Genomic DNA, 9,177 nt, shown 5'->3' with positions numbered 1-9,177 from the left:
AAATAAAATAAAACTGCTATAGAACTTAAAAAAAAAAAAAAAGGAACTATCCAATGTGCGTTTCATTTGGTTTTATAAGTTCTAAATACTAAAGATACTGATTTTGCTGTTATTTGAATAGAGATTACATTGACGATATCTGTGGACGGGATTGTAAAATTAAGAGCAGAAAGAATTATGAAGCAAGAGGGCTGAGTGTTGAACCCTGAGACTATCCACGTTGAAGGGGTGAGTATATGAAAGAGACAAACAATTAAAAAGCGATCAGTGAGGAGGGAGGTAAAGTTAATAGTGTCCTGAAAGCAAAGCATGCAATTTTGAAAGAAAGCACAGGTCAGCAGTATAGAAGGCTTTCAAGAGGTCATATAGGAGAAGGCTTGAGAATAGATCTATGGAATAGGAATTTCATAAATCACTCATAACACTGAAATGTAGGTTTCAGATTCGTAACACAGTAGAAATCAGCTTGTATTAGAAAAAGCTGAAAAGTGAAAGCAAAGCACAGAGGTGGCTCTTCTTTTGAAACTGGTATAAAGAGAAAGCAAGAAAACTTGAAGTAGACTTCGGAGCAACATGTTGTGAAGACTGATTTGACAGTTAAGGGAAAGCAATCAAAAAAGGTAATGGTTAGAGATGTAAGTGAGAGAGGCCATCAGTGATGAAGAAACAGAAGATGTGGTTGAAGCCACAGAGATGAATATAGTGTTGGAAATAAAGTTATTAAGAATGTCAGGAGTTGAAGTCAGTTTACAATATGGTAGTTGGAAACAGAGGATTAGGCCTGGGGGTTAAAACAGTGTAATGTCACCTATGCATTCCAATTGCACTCTGTAGAACCTAAACCTAGCTTGAGAGGTGACTCCCCTATTTTTTTTAATTCACATATTTAACCCATGTGAATGGCATTAAACCTGCAGACAGGATGAGAAATATTCACTCTTTTCTTCAGGGATTTGGTGATTCTGTCGAAGACTGAAAATTTTGAATGTTCACACATCTGCATATAGAGTTTCCTTTGGTCCTTCCTTTAGGTTTGCTGTGATAGTGGTTCTCAAGTTTTTGATATGTAGTGCTTAGTGTACAAGTTTATTGATAAGACAACCGTGCATATTCTATGTTATGGAAGATTTAAGAGATTTTCCAGGGTAATCACTGGGTCTCACGTTTGCTGACTGTCGAATCTAGTGCAGGGAGCATGCAATTCCACTGTAAATATACCAAACAAACTAAGTCAGGTTGTCTGAACCCAGAAAATTAAGGGAAACCACACAGATCATCTTCACAGACTAAGGACTAGTAGAAAAAAATCAACAGAAAGCTGTGCTATTTGGTGTTCCTCTGCTGTTTTGTTCAACTCAACAACTAAATTCAGTTTTCCCAGCTTAACCACTTCCTAATATGGTTTCAACGAAATGGCTTTTAGTTTTTGGCTCTTGCCTATTCCTCTGTCCTCATTTCTTTTCGTCCTCTCTTATTTGCTGACTTCAGCCACTCTGCTCTTCTAGTAACTTGAATATGCCAAAATCATTCCTCCCTTTAGAATTTTAACACCAGCTGTTCCCTCTGATATGCTCATAATTTGCATATTTAAATATTTATTTAAAATACAAACCTAAATATGAAGTCCTTAAAACTAAGGTGACTCTACAGACTTCTTTATTATATTATCATGTTTTATATGTTTGATTGAATCATTACTAATTGGTATATTCTTTTAAGTTAATCCACCTTTTTTTTTTTTTGTCTGATTCTAGGGAGGGCAAAGGCTTGCATGTCCTCTTTCTCATGTCCTCAGTCTCTAAACCACTTAAACATAAGTAGGTTGATATTTATCATAGTATATCGCATAGTATACTGTACATAAATACAAAATACATAATGCATAGAATATGCCACCATACTAATAGTGTGTGGTTTTAAATGGGTTCTGAGAAGTAAGAACATGAATAGAAAGCAGACGGAACCACTCATTGTCAGCAAATTCAGTAACTGAGGATGAAATAGGAAGTGGTAGATGAAATAAGAGGCATAGAACCAATTAAGAACATCACCTCTTGCGGTCAGGTGCGGTGGCTCATGTCTGTACTCCTAGCACTGTGGGAGGCCAAGGCAGGCAGATCACCTGAGGTCAGGAGTTCGACACCAGCCTGGCCAACATGGTGAAACCCCGTCTCTACTGAAAATACAAAAATTAGCCAGGCATGGTGGCATGCACCTGTAATCCCAGCTACTCCAGAGGCTGAGGCAGGAGAATCACTTGAACCCAGGAGGCGGAGGTTGTAGTGAATGGAAATGCGCCACTGTACTCCAGCCTAGGCGACAGAGTGAGACTGTCAAAAAAAAAAAAGAAAAGAAAAAAAGAAAAAGAAAACGAACATCACTTCTAAATTGCGAGTGCTTAGAAAAAGTAAAAAAAATGAAATGTTAATGATTTATATGAGGAGGATTGAGATGATTTTCATTATAGTTAACTGTCTTCAGTTTTATTAGTGGGTCCCACCTGTCTCTATATAATATTGATGGACTCTTCTGAGTATAACACAGCCTTCTATCCACTCATTGTTTGCAAGCAGGAACATTAAACACACATCCTGATAAAGCAATCCGAGACTGAGAAAATGTGAGTTTTATACACCCAGAACTTTCTGGTTTATCACCCTCCAGCACTTGTTTAATGTTCACGCAGAATAATCATTTTGCTAAAAAGAGGAAATGGAATAGAGCTCATAGAGATATTTGTTTTGTGTGTGTGTCACACAGCCCATCTTACTCTGTTATATTTAGTCATAGGCTTCATGTCTGAAGGGATAGAAAAAGGGGTTAAGAAGAGAGCTCAGTCCGCTACTGCACTACTTTATCATCACCGTGTCTGCATTTAAACGTCGTCGGGTGTTCAGAACAACACTTTGTAAAGCATAATGCAAAGGCCCCTCAGTTATCAAACTTGATGATATATATGTATGCCATTAGCTACCTCACTTTGAGAGTTTTTCCCTGTAATATATATCATATATATCATATATTCAGACATGCATATATAGTTTAAATAAGATTTATTAAGCAGATACTCACATAACCACCAGTCAGAGCAAGAAGTGGAACAACCCAAGACCCCAAATACCTTCTCCTGTGGCCCTCTTATTCTACATTTCTTGTCTCTCTACTAGAGGCAAATACTATATTGATTTTTGGGACCCTTTCCTTTATGTTTTGAGAATTTTTAAACCTCTGCATATATCCTTAAATAATGTAATTCAATATTGCCTATTTTGAACTCTGTGTAAATGGAGAAATTATTTTTGTGACTTACTTCTTTTGACTCAGTAATATATTTTTAGAACTTACTTCTTTTGCTGCTTTTAGATATATGTAATTCATTTTCATAGATGAGTAGGATTCCATATATACATACATTCCATGTATATATACTACATTTAGCTACTTTATGGCTATTGTATATTAGGGTTGTTTCCAGCAATTGTTGCATCAAATGTATTGTACATGTGTTCACATGTCCAAGTACTTTTTATGGTACATACCCAGAAGTAAAATTGTTGGATCATAGCAAATGTACATTTATAATTTTATTATTATCATTCTAAATGTATAAGGAGATATACCATTTACATTAGCATGCAAACATAAATTACTTAGGCACAAATCTAACAAAAGTTGTGTAAGACTTTAAAAAGAAAATTTAACAACTTAACTGAGAAAAGCAAAAGAAGGTTAAAGTGAAGGAGATATACCATAGTCAGTACTGGATATTTCTAAGCGTTTCAGGGTCTCCACAAAGCTTGGTACTGTGATTGTATGTACACGTGTATTTGTGTTTAATTTAATTTACATCATTCTTTCATTTATTTGTCTCCTATTGAGGTTTTATGTTTATTTATTTTACACTCAGCCCAGTCTTCTGCATCAGAGGTTTCTAAAATTAGCATTTTAGTGATAACTAAAACTCTTTACAATGTTAATGGTAATTTGAATTTTCTTTTGTCACAGGCTTTTCAAATGTTTTTTCATTTTACAAATTATGTTTCCTGTTTCCCATGTAATGGTCTAGGACTTTTATATATTTTTAACATCAGTCATTTATTAGTTATATGTATTACAAATATATTTACCTACTTTTATGTTTTCTTTCACTCTTACATATCTTTTTACATATGATTATTTAATTTCAATGTAATTAAATTGAATGACATTTGCTTTTCTTGTGCTTTTGTTACTTTTTAGAAAACCTTTCTCTAGATTGAGATTGTGAATGTCTTCTAAATTTTATTTTGAATGTTTAACTTAATTGAAATATTCTAAATCTTTGACAGAGGATTCAATTTCTTTTTTTTCTTTTTTTTCCTGTATGGACACTTAATTGTCCCAGCATCAATTATTGAAAAATCCATCATTTCCTTACTAATCTGCTCCGTTATATGTCAAGTGTTTATATAGGTCTGTTTCTGAGCTTCCCATTAATTTCTTTTTGTCTATCCCTGGAACAATACAAAGTTTTGTTTATGATGATAGCTTTAAAGAGATTTAGGAAGAGCAAGTTCTCTAGCTATTCTCATAAAAAAAAAAAAAAAAAAAAAAAGGCCATTCTTAGGCCTATGCAAATGCTTCATAAAGTTTAAATCAAATCTGCAGAGTACCACAATAAAGTAAGGCATTTTAACTAAGATAACATTGCATCTATTGAACAATTAGGAAAATTACCGACTTTACAGTACTAACTTTTTAACCCATGAATACAATATATACTTTTTATTTGTTTTATTTTTCTCTAATGTTACAATTTTTAAAAAATTATTAGATTCTTTTTGTTAGAGTTTTATGCCTAAGTTTTCATTTTTAATATGCGCTGATGTGAATGGTGTATTTCTTAACTTCAAAGTTTAAGAACTTCCACATAAACTGTTTAGGGGTATTAATATATAATATTCTTTTCTAATTTCTGTTCTTTTGCCAGTTTTTATTATCTAGGTTATAAAACTTCCCTTCTCCTCCTGTCCTCTTCCTGTTCCCCTTCCTTCTCCTCTTCCTTCTTATTCCATTTGATTTTGTAGAAATCAATTTGGGTTTGTAGTTTTCTTTATAAAAAAATTGTGACTGCTGATTGAATTATTAGTGATTATGTAACTATTAAGATATTCTGTATTTCTTAGTTTTGATAACCTATGATTTTCCTAACATTTTCCATTTGGTTTAAATTCTCAGATATATGGTCATAGAGCTTTTATAATATTCTATTATTATGTTTTAGTGTCAGTAATTTCTAATGATTTATTTTTTCCTGATATTTACTAATTTGTGGCAGACCTTTTTTTTTTAAAGAATTTATTTGTCTTCAATGTTACATGATAATTTCACTGAGTTTAGAATATTAAATTAGCAATTATTATTCTTCAGCAAATGGATACAAGTGGTCTTGTATCATCCAGTGGTCTTGTATCATCCAGTGGTCTTGCATTATCCAGTGGTCTTGTGCCACTGAGAAGTCAACTGTCTTTCTAGTTAATATCCTATTGAAGTAAGTAGTATTTTTATCTGACCACTTTTAAAATAATCACTACTTGTTTTCACAGATCCTTAGTATCACTAAAATATATCCATGTTTGAATTTTGTTTCATTCACGTTGTTGGCAATATTTTAAGATAAGTTCCAATCTTCTTTTTAGAGGACACAGGACTTCAAGAGCTATTGTTAAAATCTACCTCTTTAGCATTATGCATTGCTAGAAACTGACTCACTTTATATCTAATAATAACAAACATTTCCCAAAATATACTATGCATATCATATCTTCATAGATGTGATTATACCAGTCTCTCTGCCTAGAAATGCTTTTCTTCTAAACACAATTCAAAATCAAATATGATCACACATAACTCATAATTCAGGTGCATCTTTCAGTGATGCAATTTCGGTTTTTCTCCTCTCACTTGACACTAACCTTATAAATCACTCATCTGCCCATAGCACCTTGAGCAGTTTGTAACTGAACGTTGTTATTTATTCTAAAATATTTATTCAGTCCCTATAATGTGCCAGAGTCTATTCTAGGCACTGATGATATACTGTCGGAAGAAAAATATAAACGAACATCCCTATTCCAACGAGATTTACATTCTAGTAAAGGCAGTTCAGGGTGAAGACAGTCAATAAGCAACAAGAATAAACATGCTATTTGAAATAGTAGAAGAAACAAGGGCTATAGAGAAAATTAATATAGTGAAATGTATTGGTGAAAAACAAACATGGGCCCAGCCATGGCACTGAAATTTTAAATGGCATGGTCAGCGGTGAGCCTCACTGAGAGGGAGATATCAGAGCAATATCTTGAAGGCAGGGAACACATAGCAATGCAAATTATATTGCAGGGAAAGACAATAGCAAGAGCAAATTTCTTGAAGCGAAATCTTTCCTGGCATATTTACTGGAACATCAAGAAGGATAGAATTAAGTGAAAAAGAAGAGAAATAATTGCTGAGTTGATACATGAATATATGTCTTGTGTTTTGTTAGCTCTTTCATTGATTTTGGACTTTAGTGAGTGAGATGGAGCTAGAAGACTAGAAAACATTGTAACTTAATTTATATGGAATGCTAGGAAACATTTTAAATTAAGTAATAACAAACTTATCAAAAGTCGTATTATGCAGCCAAAAAGTGCCTAGAAATAAATGTATGGCTTTAAATGTTTATATTTTAAAGGAATAATGATTTTAAATCAAGGATATAAGTTTCCACTTTTAGGAGCTAGAAAAAGAAAAACATGTTGAACTAAATAAATCATTAAAGAGAAACCAGGAAATACACTATACAGAACGTTAAGAAAGCCACTGTTCCTAAAAACAGGTTAAGGAAAGTGATAAATACCTAGCAAAACTGATGAAGACAATAAGTGGCAATCATAAATTATTAAAAGCAGGAATGATAGAGGATGGACAAAACAGATTATAAAGAACTGAAAAGATAATAAATACTTTTAGCAACTCTATACAAATAAATTTGAAAACTTTGATGAAATGGATCAGATACTTTGAAACAACTTTCCAAAACTGACACAAGAAAAGTAGAAAATTAAAAACCCTGTATCTATTAAAATAATTAAATTTTAATAAAATGCCTTTTTGCAAAGAAAGCTTTAGGTCCAGGTAAGTTTGCTAACTGTATCCAATATTTAAGAAATAAATAAACACAGCATCACTATACTCTTAAACTATTTCAGAAAATAAAGGAAGAGGGAACACTTTTCAATACATTTTAAGAGGGCAATGTTATTGTGGTGACAAATCTGACACACATATTTTAAGAAAGGAAAATTAAAGACAGATAACCTTCAAGAAATGACCTGCAAAAATTCCAATGAAAGAACACCAATAAAATCCAGCAATATAAACAATAGATAATATATATGCTCATGTGTGATTTATTTTAGAAATAGAAGAAAGTTTAATATTCAAAATTTAATCACTATCATTTTAATAGAAAAAAGGAGAAAAAATATGCGATGGTCTTAATGGATGCAGATAATGTATGTGGTAAAATTTAACATCTATTTAACATGTATCATCATGAAAATATGAAGCAAACTAGTAATAGAAGGAATGTTTTCCACTGATAAAGTGTATGTATGAAAAAATGTGCAGCTGACATCACACATGGTGAAATACTGAACACTTTACACTAAGACTGGGAACAAAATAATGAAGAATCAGCTCTAAACCCATCTGTTCAATATAGTCCCTTGCTAGTGTAATAAGCAAGGGAGAAAAAAAGGGCATAAACATTTTACAGGAAAAGTCAAACTGTTTTTATTCACACATGGCATGATTGATTCATGGAACATCTTTAGGAAATAACATACCAATTCCAAACTGGAACCAACCAAAACGTCCATCACCGGGTGTTAGGAGAGAGCTCTCCATGGAGTTTCTCTATCTTTTGAATTGGCTTTTGTTCTGCATTGTCTTTTCGAGGATGGTTATATAGACAATACCCTCGGCAGAGAATAGTGTTTCACCTGGCGGACAGAGGGCGGATTTATTACCTGACTGAAGTTTTGAAGATAACAGGTCTATAAGGCAAAAGTTGAGCAGACTTGCTAGCAACTCTTATTAAAGATCAGGGATTCCTGGGGCCGGGCGCGGTGGCTCACACCTGTAATCCCAGTACTTTGGGAGGCTGAGACGGACGGATCACGAGGTCAGGAGATCGAGACCATCCTGCTAACACGGTGAAACCCCGTCTCTACTAAAAATACAAAAAATTAGCTGGGCGTGGTGGCGGCGCCTGTAGTCCCAGCTACTCAAAAGACAGGCAGGAGAATGGTGTGAGCCCGGGAGGCGGAGCTTGCAGTGAGCCAAGATAGCGCCACTGCACTCCAGCCTGGGCGACAGAGCGAGACTCCGCCTCAAAAAAAAAAAAAAAAAAAAAAAAAAGATCAGAGATTCCTAATCTTGGGGCTCTTCATCTGAGACACAGATCCTTTGTGTGTGCAGAATACACCTGGGATCATGCCAATGGGACTTGGAGATGGGACGAGAGAAACTCATGCAAATGTGATGCTCATGCTGCCTGTTCTGCCATGAGTAATAAAGGTCCTTTATGTGTCTTCTGTCAGCATTTTAAAAACTGTGGCAGTTTAATTTGTCAGCTGACATGGAGGGTAAGTTCTCAGATCATTCCAGTTCTTGACACCAAGGAAATAGATAAGCAATGGAATATTTATACAATAAAATGTTATTTGGCAATAAAAAAGAAACAAAAACTGATACACCAACAAGGTTGGCTCTAAAAAAAAAAAGAAAAGAAAAAACAGTATTCTGCAAAAGAAGTCAGACACAAACTCTCCGCACAATGAAAGAAATTTATATTAATTATGCAGGTGATAAAACTACGATGGTAGAAATCAGAACTTTCATTGCTCAGGGTGTTGACACCTTTCTAATAGAAGCCACATGAAGAAAAACTTTTTGTAGTAATGGCACTTGTTTTCTATCTTGATTGATATGATAGCACCTGTATATATTTGCTAAAACTCGTTGAATTTTACATTTAGGATTTATGACTTTTATCTCAATGAAAATAAATATGAAAATATCTAGGGGCTATCTTCAGTGTGAGGTGGAGAGCACACCTCAGTGTTTTCACAGCTATGCCCTACTGTAGTG

This window comes from Rhinopithecus bieti, unplaced genomic scaffold (genome assembly GCF_001698545.2).
Source record: "Rhinopithecus bieti isolate Rb0 unplaced genomic scaffold, ASM169854v2 scaffold_13900, whole genome shotgun sequence".
Taxonomy (NCBI): Eukaryota; Metazoa; Chordata; class Mammalia; order Primates; family Cercopithecidae; genus Rhinopithecus; species Rhinopithecus bieti.
This window is presented reverse-complemented; position numbering follows the sequence as displayed.